At 43.7% G+C, this 15,966-nt stretch overlaps 1 protein-coding gene across 1 annotated transcript in view; it reads right to left on the bottom strand.

Annotated features, from left to right (window-relative positions):
* The window catches only part of lrp1bb (low density lipoprotein receptor-related protein 1Bb), a gene marked incomplete at both ends in the record, with an annotated part of 302,818 nt that overhangs the window by 180,023 nt on the left and 106,829 nt on the right, over positions 1-15,966 (bottom strand). The window lies entirely within an intron of this gene.

The following is a 15,966-nucleotide window of genomic DNA, read 5'->3' on the forward strand; positions in this document are numbered from 1 at the left end:
TAATCTATCCATTTCCCTGTACAGTTTCTTACTTTTTTTGCTAGCTTATGAGGTGAGGTGTGCTTTGGAGTATAAGAAGAGCAATAGAGATATCACAAAAATAGTTTGAAAGTTATGTCAAAGAAGAACATTGCAATGGAAGGTAGTAAGTGACAAACTCGACAGAGACATGAAACATGAACACTACAACCGCTTCATTGAAGTCACAATGTATTCATGTAAACCTCAAACTAATCTTAAAAATGTATTCATTTAGTGTTTGCTTAATGTCAATGACTCAATACATTCTCATTAAATAATCATAACTGCTGAACTGATCATGAAAATACCATTATTAAAAATAATATATGCTAAATGATGCTATAAAACGTTGACCCCGTTATTTTTTAACAGCTACAGAGAGGGCTGAAATGGAAGAAGACGGTTGAATGTTCTGTGTGTTTGATTGGTGGGCCTCGGAGGAGTTTTGACTGAAAGGGGGTTGGAGTCGGAAATTAACAGATTTTTTATTTATTTTTGGTGACAAAGAGCAAACAACACAGCGGTATGAACATGGGAAATGTCTTCAATGACTAGAGAGAAGCTTGGATATTTATGAATACTCCTTCCTGGCTCATAGTAGGTGAAATGATGCCGGGGACCATGGAGAGCTCTATAAAACTTTAAGGGAAACAATCTATTTCAGATGCATGACGTTGCTTTTCTGTGTTTCAAGGTTGAGCCGTTTAATGAATCACTCTGAGGCTTATCTATACTCCATTCATTGTGTCTGACTGTCAGGCACGGCCAGAAGTTTAGCTACAAAAGGTGCAAGCATTCATCCAAAGTTGCCAAGTGAAGTTCACACAACATGACACTAGGTTAAGGCTACTGTTTATTTGATATGATATTCTATGTTTGTTCACATGATTAAGCTAACATAATTAGTTATAAAGCAATAATTACGGAAAATTGAAGCCTATTTACTGTTGGGCTTTATTAGCCTAATCCATATGAATCTAATCTCAGAATAATACTAGGATTTAGTTTATGTCATCTGTGTGTACATGCACCAAAATACATTTCATGTTTGAGAGTGGTTTCAAACCTGTAAACATGTGTATGCTGCTCCTGCAGTGTGGCAACAAAGGCTTAGTGATGTACTATAAGGAGAAACATTGTTCTCCAACTGCTCAATCTGCCAAAATGGAAGTTTCCAGTAAAGTTACGTACAAGTAATGTTTTCCCCACAAGACACGCAGTAAGACCTTTGGTTACCTTTTGGAGACAAGCTAACGTCAGAGACAAGCTACGTACGTTAGCATGTAAACTGTCTTACTGCTCTCATCATGTTATGACCAAAGAAAACACAATGCTAGTTCTTTAAAGCTGGGGTGGAGGATTTGGGGAGAAAATAGCAGTTGGGATAGATATTTGAATCCAAATACCTCAACTTGCTCTCTTTGGTCCCTCCCCTATGGTCCCTCCCTGACACGCGCTACTCCAACAAAGTCGTGCCAAAGTGAATGGACAGTCCCAACAGCCTATAAGAACAGATAATCGGAGCCTCGCTTTGATTGGTCAAAGTGTCAGCTCATGTTAACTTTGACCAATCAGAAATCATATACCCAAGCTTTAATTTAAGAATTTGATTTGATTTTAAACCGTAAAACGTAGTTTCATAATTCTAAAGATTAAAAGCAGGCTACGTACGAGGTCTGCATATCAACAATACCTCAATATCCACATTTTAAAATATCCAGCTAAATGTACCTAGAGATGGTGAAGGTTTTGCCCTCTGAAAATGAATAGAACACTGTTTTAAGCACTGTATACACATGTCTTAATATGGCCAGCCTAGCACAGACATGATGACGCTGATTATGACAAAACATTAAACGTGCATACAGTATATCCAGCACAATCTGAAAACAGCATCAGCATAGACACTGTATTTGAACCTGGACTTGCTCATACTACAGTGCCAAACAGGGTCCGAATGAATTCAATATGAATATTGTTTTTTAACCATGAACATACTGTCATATTTTCTATTATCAGGAAGACTGAATGTCGATACCTAATATGGCTGTAGCTAGCAATGAGAGTTCACCAATCATGTCATGAAGGACAAACTGACAGCCACAGTTTAGAGGTGCAGTAACACATCATTTCAGATACATGAAACCTGACATCCTAAAATAAGCCTTCAGGTTAGTTTAAGTGTGAGTTAAATATTCAAGAAGTCACTCCATATCTGGTAATGCCCTCAAATACATTTTTCTGTGAATACGCGCCACTAACCTAGAATGTTTTCATGTGAAAGTTATTCAGAGGACAAGGATGTATTTTGGTATATTTTGAGGGTTATTATTTGGAGAGAGACTGTGTTAGACATATTGGCGTGGACACAAGAGCAGCACTCCTGGCTAATTGGAGCCACGTAGAAATCTACAATGAAAATGACAGAGCATTAAAGACAATCAGCGACCCTGAAGGCAGCCTCGGAGGGGCAAAGGCGCAGGTTGAAAATAACCAGGATAAGCAATAGCAAATTCAAGCAAGAAAATGTGTTAGTATGAAACGTCCCTGACTGACCGCCTGGTCGGATGGTCCTACAAGTGTGGGACAAAGCTGCAATCTGAAACTGTAGTTTGCTCATTTAAAATGAATCTGTAGGTTATTCTTGTTTGAATATTCATGCAGCCACTAGCAGCAAAGGAATGAACAGTAAGTGGCGTCATTTAGACTAGACTACGTAGAGGATGTGTAATAGTGATGTGCAAATGAGCCACTTTTTGAATTACTCCAGTTTAGATACCAATTGTTTTTATCTCTGTATAATTACATCCCTGCTCTCAGTGGTGAAAAAAAATACTCAACCACTTTCCTTAAAAGTAAAAATAAACAGAAGAAAATGTGCCATAGTAAAATTAAAAGTACCACATGAACCCTTTATACCTATTCTTTTGTGTTTAATACATACACACAGGCTGTGGCATGTTAGTTGAATATGCTGCAGATAATGAAACTGGTAACACTGGCAAACAATCTCATATCAATATTTTTAAAGGTTATTGTTCTTATTGTGTTTTCCTATTGTGACACAATGAAAATGTATTTAGGTACAGTAATGACGTGCTTGTAGGGCTACTTGGTTATAGTCCATTACTCTGTATTGTTCTCACATACAGACAACACTCATACAACACTCAGAAAAATGTGTATTCAAATTCTCCATGGTCAAAAAATGAAGGTATAAGTATTTTCTTAAAACATCGTCATCAGCACTTGACAGGTGGGACAAAAAAAAAAACAGATGCCGCTTCAGTTCTGGGCGTCTCTGTTGTTAACTATCTGGCTCTCCCCCTTCTGTGTAGCAGGATGCAAAATGATACATGCCGTGCTGAAGATACCCAAAGCTAATCCGTATATCTGCTCAAAGACGGCAGATGATCAGCTTTCCCTCTTGGCAAACACAAAGTGCTGCAGGGATTTTATATCTGCTACTGAGCTTGTTTGATGCTCGTGGCTCTGCGGCGCTACCTCCGAGAACGTGAGTCAATAGTGAAGTAACATGGTGTATGTAGCCTTGATACTACTGTCTGCCAATACACTATGTGGTAAAAAACCTGAACATGGGCCTACATAGCAGACGCTTTTCTGTGATTATTCCTCTTCAAATAGGCTATTGTTATCATTAAATACTATCATTAATAAAAACATATCTCTTGTGAAAATACAGCTGTGAAATGTATTCTATCATCTCCAAAAAGTAGAAGAATGACTGCACCTGTAAACCCAAGTCCACAAACTAACTATGTAATTTGGGGAATTAGTTGCATGATAGTAAGCATCTGATACAGCCACGTCATGTCAAATGGTCTAGACAGTGAAAAAGCATTTTTTTTAAATGAGGTTTTATTGTATTTATTAACATTGATTTTCAACTCAGATTTTTGTAAAAGCTCATTGAGACACCCAACTTTGATATTGATCTGTTTTACTATTCTAGACAGGGGTTACAGAGGCTTTAACAGAAGCCACTGCGGACGTTCAGAGCACATGCAGAAATATTCATGAGTTGCTGATCAAACACGTGAAAACAGAGTAGTAATCCCATTCCCTCCCACAATGTAGAAAATGTTGGAATTACTGAGATATGCGGTTAAATATTACTCAGTCTGATACGCAGAGGCATGTGCATTCACAACAGCGGTCCCTTTCCAATTTGCAGTCTACTGCAGTGTAATTTGCTCTAATCAGATGTATCAACGGAATGATTCTGTAAATTGCACAAAATTAATTCCATCTGTTTTGGCACATTGTGCTGGTAAATAAAAATAAATAAAAAGTGGTGTGTTGAGACAAGTGAAGCTCAGAGGAGGTTCTGCTGTTTTGTTTCCAGCAGTTCCGAGACATGTATGATACATAGCTGAAGCTAACTGCATGGACCATAAGGAGGCCCCAACTATTTGTAGCACAGATACCATTCAACTAGCCTGGTCCTACCATACCATCGTACTTCATTTCATTTGTACAGAAGGTCTGGAATCGCTCATTTGACAAATGTATACTCACTTGAAGGTGGGTGTCTGTTTAAAGTTAAGTTTAAAACTATTGGATCTGCCCAGTGCCACTCTGGATCTGCCAACCAATCGCATAACGCTTGGGTGTGACGTCTCCCATTGTTGTTGGTTTTGTCTGGTAATTGGCCCTCATCACTCACAACTGGATCCATGGCAGAGACAGAGCTAATTCTGAGCTGTGCTTCAACGTTCTGTGAGGAGGCTAGTTAGCCTACCTTATAAGCTTCAACATAACATACAGGACCAGCTGTATAGCTGCCAGCGAGTCTCAAAGTAACAACAGCTTTAAGATGTCAGTCATCAGCTAGCCTACCTATCTTGGACTCTTTCCGCGAATCCATCCAAAAACGGTTTCACCTTCTTTTTTTTTAACAATTCACATTCAGCCACACAGATGTCTAAATATGAACAGCAATTTGGTACTGTCCCTCGCCCAATTTAAACCAGACACCCCACCATGTGCAGGAATAGAGCAACCCAAGGCCAAGATCGGACTGCCCCACCTGGCCTAATTATGGCTTCACCCTTTGGGGACGGACATGGTGAAGAGCCATCGCCAAAACTCTATTTGCAGTCAAGGCATGTAATTAATGTGGGACCAAATTAAGATGCAAACCCTACACATAGGGTACAGCCATGGCCAAGGACCTTTAATGAGTGGATTTCCAACCCATAAATTAACGGCTTAACCCATTCTGTAGGTCTGTAGCATGTGGTTAGTATCCTCTGGGTGGCAAGAGTGACAAGATTGATCCCATAACGGTAGAATTGGGTCATGAATTCTCTCAGGATCAAATCTTCATGAGTTTCCAGAAGTGTGTGTGTATGGGGAAATACTATTTGTATATAGATGTGTGCAATGATTGCAGTGACACCATTTATTGACAGGGCTTTAGAAAGTTATCTGGGAAGCTTAAGTGTGCCGGCTTTGATGTGACAAGGAGCTGTCCGGATGGTCTCTAGAAGGTGTCGTTTTTTCCGAGAAAATTGAGCGATACATGCGCATATACATGTCGTTTAAAAAAAAGGGAAATCCCGTGGCTCAAACTAGGGCCTCAAATGTGACAGTAAATGTTGTTAATCCCTCAAAGCACAATTCTCCAAGGGATTTGAGTAACTGGTGCACTGCCAGGCTTCTGACATGCCCTTAAATATTAGAAGAAACATCACGGAGTGTGAGTGTCAAAATTCTCCCAACCAAACAATGAAATTTTCATTCTAGCCACTCTGGAGGAAGAAGATCTGCTGTAATAGGATTTGATGACACCGTAGATTGTTTCCTCATTTTAGGAAGAGTAATGATATGAGTGACAATATCTTGCCAGAATGTGGAACAACAAAGAAAGGGGGCATGAAATATTGATTGCCAGTGTCGGCTGTTATTTATATGGTGTGTGTAGTAGGGCCTGGCAGTCGTGCTAACCAGCGTATACCAGGATAACATGACCTGGGACATCAGCCGCTCCAACAGCAAAGCAAAGTCTCAGACTAAAAATAAGATGTGTTCAAGACTAAATGGACTCCACTTACATAGCTCTTTTCCCTGGTTTTTCACAGACTCAAAGCGCTTTACATTGTTTTGTACACATTCACCCAATCACACACACATTCATACACCGATAGCAGCAGCTACCAAGCAGGGTGCACGCTTACCATCGGGAGCAATTCGGGGTTCAATGTCTTGCCCAAGGGCACTTCGCCATGTGGCAGGGAGGCGGGGGATCGAACCACCGACCCTGCACTCCATTGGCCGACCACCCCACCCGCTTTGCCACAGCCACCACCGACGACATGTATTCCTTTGATAAATTCCTTGAAGATTACCTTTTAAATAATGAGCTACATCTGTTGCCAAAGGCAAAAGTAGAAAATAAAACACTGTATTGAAAATAACAAGCTCATTTTCTTCTGGTGAAATCAGTGCAGTGAGGTAGAATAACACACAAACATAAAAAAAGCCTAGCACATTGCAGAGTACTACCGCAGAGAGGAGAGCGATCACTTTGACTACTTACTGTAAATGTTCCATCCATTAGAGGGGCAGAAATTTAATAAATATGCTAATACGTTCGAGTCTACAAGGCTGGTTGGCAGCACATTTTCAACATACTGAGAAACACACACACACACACACACACACACACACACACAAAATGATTTAGCTATACTTGTATGAACGAGAGCATCACTTATCACAGCCTCCTTCACCCTGGAGGAAAAGTGTTTGTTTGTCTGAGTTGTCGTAATGAAAAGTTAATCAAGTGAGATCATTTCATTCTGTTCTAGGGCGGAGGGAGGGGAAGGTGCATGTTTGACATTGTTTATTCCTCAGAGGCTTCATCATAAGAAAATGATTAAAAAATGTATACTAATGTTTCATGAAATATCTTTGGTGTCAGATGTCAAAGTCAGACCTATTAGAAAGAGAGAAAAAGATCATGCTATGTGTTAGCTAAAGAAGATGAACCGGGGGGACAATGCCTTCTCACCTCCACGGAAGTAATGAGATTTTCTTTTATTCTTATATTTTGTGCTACTTTACAGCTAATGTACTCAGGGGGCAACTATAATTCAGAACCGCAAATAGTCTAAATAAGTGTGTTCTCCGCAGAGGGCAAAAACATTGACAAGTTGTGATGCTGTGATGTGGAAATCATCATCGCCAGATAAAAAGCCCAGATTATCCTTCCGCGGCAGAAAATAGATCTGTGTACTTTGAAATCAAATACAATAGAGATGTCAACACAGAGAGCTGAGAAAAGCCAGCCGAGCCTCGTTAATGTAACATTTGGCGGCTTCCCGGGGAGGATTTTAGCTGACTTTTTTTTTGTCGGGAGTGAATAAGACAGGCAGGTTGACACTGAAGTCCCATCATATATTTGAACAAAACCAGCCAGCAAGCAATTTTGCCACAGCGGGTGTTCTTTCATCTTTCCTTTCTGTGTCATAAACCTTGATATTCATTTAAAGAAGACATTTTTCACAGATCAGAGCCAATATGTATCCTGCACATGATGCCCCATTCTCAATAGGTACTGTATGAGTAAACACGGATACAGTTGTTCACTTTAAATGCTTTCTGTGTCAGTTTGCACCACATTTAAAAAAGAGAACTTAAATACAAAGTATCTCAAAATAGTTAACCAATTTCTGGTGGCGCTGGTGGTGTAGCGGATAGAGTGTCCCTCAGGCTCAGTCCTCTTTGCAGCAGACCTGGTTTGAATCCGACCCAAGGTCAGTTCTCTGCATGTCATTCCCTTCAATGCCCCATTTCAACTTTGTCTCTCGCTATAAATAAAGCATTGAAAATGCCCCAAAAAATCTTAAAATATATATAGCTCTGGAAAAAATTAAGAGACCAGTCTGGATATTTCCTAAATTTGTATCTCTACATTACTTAATGGAAATGCTGTTTAATGACAATATTCTTTGGGGGAAATGTTGTCAGTAGTTTGTAGAATAAATCCAAAATGTTCATTCTACTCAAACATATGCCTATAAATAGTAAAACGAGAGACACTGAACATTCGGAGTGGTCTCTTCATTTTTTCCAGAGCTGTATATATAAACAATTTAAAAGAAAATTTAAATATGATTTTTCAGGATATTTTAAAATGAAAATAAATGAGATGTGAATAGTTGGTGTCAAGATGACGACTTAAACGTACTATTCTCAGAGGTGTCAAATGTGATACCTCATTGTAAAACAGTTATCAAATGAATTAGTCAAATCTGTAAGGTAATTGCTGTAATCTAAATCTAAATTGCAATTTTGTCAACAACTTCAACATCATCCCCAATTTATCTCGATGGAAATATGTTAAATGAAGGCAATCTAATAATGATTGTTTTTTGTTATTGTGAAAAGTCAAATACTGAACAAATCTGTTTTTCTAGAAACATTGATATTAATATACAGTAGATATAATAGTGGTGCAAGCCATTACCCAAGGTCAATAAGTACAAAACACATTCTAATTAAGGTTACAGGTTTATTGCCAGTCATAAATGCCTAAATAAATGATGTCCTAAATGACGTTGACAGCTCTGTACATTAGCTGCTTAGGCTCTGAATCCTGGAGGTCTCAATTCAGAGCGTTTAAGGTGATGGGCTTCAAACCCTGATATGATGTGTGCTTCAAAGTTTGAACTGAGAGATTCTGACAGCTCCGTTCACCTGCCGTCTCTTACACTGAACAGCTGCTGAGCAACCTGCCAGGAACCTCTACCAAGGGATCACCGCGCTACTTCAGATCCTTCATGTAACTCATGGACAGTGAAGACACAGCAAAATCCTTACACCAGCGTGGACCCAGCATATTAGGCGGACAACAGCCAAGATTTTGAAAAATTACAAAATTATAAATAATTAGCTACACCTGAGTCTATTTATTCAACATGTTGGTGAAATGGAAAGTCACTGACCATTAAGCTCAAATACTAATTAAGATTTTGGCTTCATACACTCAACACTGAAATTGGTTGGATTTACTACAGTTGCGTCAAACAATTTCCACAAAACTAAATATCATCTGAAATGGGAATAACTGACTTGTGTGCAACCAACAGAACTATGGTAAGACAATTCAACATAATATTGTTTAATTTTGCTGGTAAAGTATAACATGTAGAGATTGTCTACAAGTAATCACAAAATTAGCTTGTATTAACAATAGCTGTTGAGGACTCTTTACAGCCTCTTCTCTCTGACAGAAACAGTGAGCTTGATAAAGATCAAATCAACAGATTAGAAGCAGATGTAGAGAAAAAAAACAACTCAACTGAAATGAACGTAGACAAGGTGAATATTAAATAGTTTGATGTTCAGAACCCTTGATCCATATGTCCCGTATGAGAACAAGTCTTGAAAGAGACGAGGAGAAAGAGATATGGGAGCAACATTCTTTCCCAACGGAGGAAAATGTCAGAATCAGAGTGTAACAGTGGGGGTGAAATGGAACAGTGAGCACCGGCAAAATATCTGTGGCAGCTCCGCTTGCATTGTGAGCGCTGGAGCAGCTCTTTCATTGGCAATTAGAGAGTGAGAACATGCGTGACAGCTCAAACAGAACAGCACATTAGAGTATAGGGGCTCCGCATACAGTATGTGAATTGAGTCACAGTCGCACAGTGCCACTGGGGCTGTCTGAACTATAGCTTCACAAACTTCACTCTGGGTGGTTAACAAAGCATGAATCATAGCTTTTGTTTTGTGGGCTGATTTTTTTTTCTTTTTTGATATTCAAATTGACCAGTTTTGTCTGTGTGAATGTGAGTCTTGGCTGCTCCACACTTTCACCATCAACAATTCATGATGACTGATTGGGCAGTAAATGTCAAGTAATCATGAGCTATTACTAAATGAGGTTGGTAATGATTGCTGTAATGGTTTGGGTCTAGCTTAGTCAGGGATAAAAAAAATACCAGCGCATGTATTAATGTGTTGTCTAAATGTCAAAGGCCATTGTAAACTGCATGTCCTTCCCATTAGTCTTCTTTGTTTTACATGTGCCACTCACCCTATTATACGCTACTTGATTTAAACATTGACTCAGAAATATTAAGAAGATGATTGCATTTTGGTTTAGATAAAGAGAGGCTATAGAAGACAACCCTGTCACTACTTCAGCCACAATTTAGTTTTTTGTCACTTGTCTGTTCCCATATTAACTCTCTTGTCATTTCAGACCCGGCCACTCCCCCCTGCTCTGCACTCCCTGCTGATTACTTCCACCTGGCCTAACCACACTCACCTGCTCCCCATCAGCTATTAGCCCCACAGTATATATACCGGTTCATTCCCTCAGTTCCCTGCCAGATTGTCTTTGTGTTACATTGCTCTCCAGCCTATTCCGAATTCCTGCCTGTTTACCTGCCTGCCTATTCGTGTTCTGACCCATCCTTTTGGATTTTGGATTCCCTTTGCCTGCCCCTCTTGGACTTGTTGCCTCGCTACTACCTGGTTTGATTCTTTATTAAACTTTGTTGCTATACCTGAACGGTTTGTTGTCGTGCTATTGGGTTCTGGCCTGCCATTTTGGTACAATCCTGACAGTACAATCTGGCCAAAAGATGAACCCAGCCGACACAAAGGCTCTTAAGGAAGAAGTGGCAGCACAAGGTGCCGCCCTACACCAGCATTCGAGACAGTTCACCGCTATGGAAGTGGCTTTCCAGGAAGCTTCGGAACGCCACAATCAGCATTTTGAGGTTCTGAGCGGCCAGCTCCAGCAGCTCACGCTGGACAGCCAGACCCCAGCGGTTCAACCACCCACCAGCCCTCCTGTCCCTGCTGTCTCCCGGCCAGAGCCCCGCTTAAGTGCTCTAGAGCGCTTTTCTGGAGCTCCAGATACCTGTCGCTCCTTTCTGACTCTGTGCTCATTGACTTTTGAACTACAACCTCTCACATATCCCACGGAGAGGTCGAGAGTGGCTTTCATGATCACCCAGCTTACTGGGCGGGCCCGGAACTGGGGTGCCGCCGAGTGGGAGAAGCAGTCGGCTCTCTGTTCTTCTGTGGCTGCCTTCTCTGAGGGTCTTCGGAAGGTGTTTGATCATGCTACCCCTGGTCGAGAGGCTGCTCGGGGTCTGTTTAACCTGGCTCAGGGGAGCCGGAGAGTGACTGATTATTCCATCGAGTTCCGGACTATCGCTGCAGAGAGTGACTGGAACTCTTCCTCCCTGGCTGACGCCTTTTACAACGGACTTTCTGATGCCATCAAGGACGAGCTGGCGGCCCGGGATCCTCCAGGGGATTTGGACGTTCTCATCGCCACCGCTATCCGCATCGATGGACGTATCCAGGAGAGGAGACGAGAGAAGGTACTGACCAGCACTTCCCGTAGCCTTCCACGTCTTCCAGTTTCACCTTCCACTTCAACGGGTTTTCCTACCGCTGCTGCCTCTAGTGACCCAGTTGAACCCATGCAGCTGGGCAGGACCAGGCTGTCAGCTGCTGAACGACAACGGCGCCAAAGGGAGAACTGTTGCATGTACTGTGGAGAGGGAGGCCATTACGTGTCATCCTGTCCAGTAAAAGACAGGGCTCACCAGGAATCCAGAGGGCGCTGGTGAGCCGCATCAAGAACTTTGAAGGTCCCTCTCGAGCACTACTTCATGCCCAGCTCAACTTTAATGGTCTGTCCCATACTGTCGCTGTCCTCATTGACTCGGGAGCTGACACCAACCTTCTGGATCGGGGCCTTGCCATGCAGCTGGGTATTAACCAGGAACCCTTGGCCGAGCCTATTGAGGCTACTGCTCTCGATGGGCGCCTCCTCTGCACTGTAACCCATCGCACAGTTCCTGTTCATCTGGGCATATCAGGTAACCACACTGAATCACTAACCTTTCACCTGATTAATGCACCTCAGCAGCCAGTGGTCTTGGGGTATCCTTGGTTAATTAAACATAATCCACACATTGACTGGAGAACCGGTTCCATTCTACAATGGAGTGATCAATGTCTTGCGGTCTGTCTGAAATCTGCCTTGTTACCTGCCTGCAGCACCCCTTCTTCTAATGAATTCCCAGATCTCTCAGGTGTCCCGTCGGAGTACTACGACTTAAAGGAGGTGTTTAACAAGGTACGGGCCACCTCTCTTCCCCCACACCGCCCGTATGATTGTGCCATTGACCTCCTCCCTGGCTCATCCCCACCCAGGGGGAGGCTCTACTCTCTGTCAGCCCCGGAGACCAGGACCATGGACGAATACATAAACAACTCACTGGCAGCAGGCCTCATCCGTCCCTCTTCATCACCTGCTGGAGCAGGGTTTTTCTTCGTGGGTAAGAAGGACAAATCCCTCCGGCCCTGCATCGATTACCGCGGTCTGAATGATGTCACCATAAAGAACAGGTACCCCCTCCCACTCATCTCTTCTGCATTTGAACTTTTGCAAGGGGCCACTGTGTTTACCAAGCTTGATCTCAGGAATGCCTATCACCTAGTTCGCATTTGGGAGGGGGATGAGTGGAAGACGGCGTTCAATACCCCTAGGGGCCACTACGAGTACCTGGTAATGCCTTTCGGACTCACAAATGCTCCTGCAGTATTCCAAGCCTTAGTGAATGATGTGCTCCGGGATTTTCTCAATGTATTTGTGTTTGTTTATCTTGATGACATCCTCATCTTCTCCAAGACCGAACAGGACCATGTGCAGCATGTCCGCAGGGTTCTCCAGAGACTCCTAGAGAACCAGCTGTTCGTGAAGGTCGAGAAGTCCGAGTTCCATGCCACTGAGGTGTCGTTCCTGGGATACATAATTTCAGTCGGAAGTATTCACATGGATCCCACCAAGATTAAAGCGGTGGTGGATTGGCCGGTCCCCACCACTCGTAAGAAGCTTCAACAATTTCTGGGGTTTGCCAATTTCTATCGTAGGTTTATCCGCAACTATAGTTCTGTAGCAGCTCCCCTGACAGCCCTCACCTCCCAAAAGGTAGCCTTCCAATGGTTCCCTGCTGCAGGAAGGGTGTTCAGTGAGTTAAGGTCACGGTTCTCTTCTGCTCCCATCCTCATCCTACCAGATCCAGAACGCCAGTTTGTCGTTGAGGTGGATGCGTCAGACTCCGGGGTGGGGGCAGTCCTGTCTCAGCGGTCAGGTAAAGACCAAAAGTTACATCCATGTGCCTTTTTCTCCCGCAAATTGTCCCCAGCGGAGAGAAATTATGACGTTGGAAACAGGGAGCTATTGGCGGTTAAGATGGCTCTCGAGGAGTGGAGGCACTGGTTGGAGGGGGCGAAGAATCCGTTTGTGGTGTGGACGGACCACAAAAACCTGGAGTACATCCGGTCAGCCAAACGGTTGAACTCCCGTCAGGCCAGGTGGGCGTTGTTCTTTAATCGTTTTGATTTTACCCTGTCTTATCGCCCAGGTTCTAGGAACGTCAAACCAGATGCCCTGTCCCGTCAGTTCCAATCCGAACATGTTCCCACACATCCTGAGAGCATCCTCCCCACTAAGATGGTCATCGGCGCAGTTACCTGGGACATTGTGGACAAGGTAAAACGGGCCCAGGCCGACCACCCGGCCCCCAGTGCTTGCCCTGATAATCGTCTGTATGTGCCTGTGAATCTCCGCTCTCAGGTCCTCCAGTGGGGACATTCTTCTCGCCTTGCCTGTCATCCAGGGGTTAGGCGCACTCTAGCCCTGCTGAAGCAACGGTTCTGGTGGGCTACCATGGAAGAGGACGCCAAGGAGTTCATCGCTGCTTGCTGTGTTTGCTCCCAGCACAAGATCGCTCGCCATGCCCCTGCGGGCCTTCTTCAGCCACTGCCTGTTCCTCATCGTCCGTGGTCCCACATCTCGATCGACTTCGTCACCGGACTGCCTCCCTCCGAGGGTAACACCACTATTCTTACTATTGTGGACAGATTTTCTAAATCTGCTCAGTTTGTTCCGTTGCCCAAGTTACCATCTGCCAAGGAAACAGCTGAAATTATGTTGCATCATGTTTTCCGTCTGCACGGCCTTCCCTGTGACATTGTCTCCGACCGGGGGCCGCAGTTCACTTCTCGTTTCTGGACAGAGTTTTGTCAGCTGTTGGGGGCCACGGTCAGCTTATCCTCGGGTTTCCATCCTCAATCCAACGGCCAGACTGAGCGGATGAACCAGGAGATGGAGACTGCCTTGCGCTGCATCACATCCCAGAACCCGTCCTCCTGGTCCAAGCAGCTCCTATGGGTGGAGTATGCTCACAACACACTTCCAAGTTCAGCAACAGGTCTTTCCCCCTTCCAGTGCTCTCGAGGATATCAACCTCCATTGTTCCCTGAGCAGGAGCGAGAGGCCAGTGTCCCGTCTGTCCAGGCGTTCGTCCAGCGATGTCGGCGCACCTGGGTGCGGGCCCGTGCTGCTCTCCTGCGCTCGTCCGACCGATACCAGAGATATGCCAATCGCCGTCGGACCCCTGCACCCGGTTACACTCCGGGTCAGAAGGTTTGGTTGTCTACACGGGACCTTCCGCTCCGGGTGGAGTCTAGGAAGTTGGCTCCCAGGTTTGTGGGTCCGTTCTCCATCAATAAAGTCATCAATCCTGCTGCAGTCCGTCTCCGTCTTCCTCGCTCCATGAGGATCCATCCCACCTTCCATGTATCCAAGATCAAACCCGTTAAAGAGTCCCAGCTCCAGCCCTCCTCCAGACCCCCGCCGCCCCCCCAGCTCATTGATGGAGGGCCTGCCTACTCGGTTCATCGTCTCATCAGGTCGCGACGACGGGGAAGGGGTTTCCAATACTTGGTTGATTGGGAGGGTTATGGCCCTGAGGAGCGCTCGTGGGTCCCGGCTCGCCACATCCTGGACCCCGACCTCATCACCACATTCCATAGGGACCATCCTGATCAGCCTGGTGGGACGTCAGGAGCCGTCCCTAGAGGGGGGGGTTCTGTCACTACTTCAGCCACAATTTAGTTTTTTGTCACTTGTCTGTTCCCATATTAACTCTCTTGTCATTTCAGACCCGGCCACTCCCCCCTGCTCTGCACTCCCTGCTGATTACTTCCACCTGGCCTAACCACACTCACCTGCTCCCCATCAGCTATTAGCCCCACAGTATATATACCGGTTCATTCCCTCAGTTCCCTGCCAGATTGTCTTTGTGTTACATTGCTCTCCAGCCTATTCCGAATTCCTGCCTGTTTACCTGCCTGCCTATTCGTGTTCTGACCCATCCTTTTGGATTTTGGATTCCCTTTGCCTGCCCCTCTTGGACTTGTTGCCTCGCTACTACCTGGTTTGATTCTTTATTAAACTTTGTTGCTATACCTGAACGGTTTGTTGTCGTGCTATTGGGTTCTGGCCTGCCATTTTGGTACAATCCTGACAAACCCAGCAGCATTAATTGACATACTGTATTAAGTCAATAACTAAAGGAGTTTCTGATGATCTATCTAAAGTGATGTATCATAAAGTCAAAGTCAAAATTATTTCTATAACACATTTAAAAACAACATCAGTAGACCAAAGTGCTGTACAAGATACAATACAAAATAACATATAAGATACATGAAAAGAAAAGTTAGGAGTGTCAAAGTCTCAACTTGTGTTAAAGGTCAATGCAACAAAAGTGAGTCTTCAGCAACATATTAAACTGTTCAACTTAAGAGGGATCCAGGTGATATCAGGTGAGGATCATGATAGAGCCGAATGCAAACCCAACTTGACCACATAGTACTGCCAAATGTGTATGTTGCTATTTAAACATTTTGTCATACCAACAATACAAAATGGGACTTTGATGTGTCTCCGCTTTTATAAGCTAAACATTTTGGTGACAAAACTGACAACATTGAGAAAACTGTTTGTGGCCAGACATGGATTAATAAACCTGGCATCTAAATGAAGCTTTCCATTTTAAATCTAGGCAAAATTGTCAGTTTCTAAAGCAGCTCCAGGCT

Source organism: Ammodytes marinus, assembly GCF_949987685.1.
Source record: "Ammodytes marinus genome assembly, chromosome: 12".
Classification (NCBI taxonomy): domain Eukaryota; kingdom Metazoa; phylum Chordata; class Actinopteri; order Uranoscopiformes; family Ammodytidae; genus Ammodytes; species Ammodytes marinus.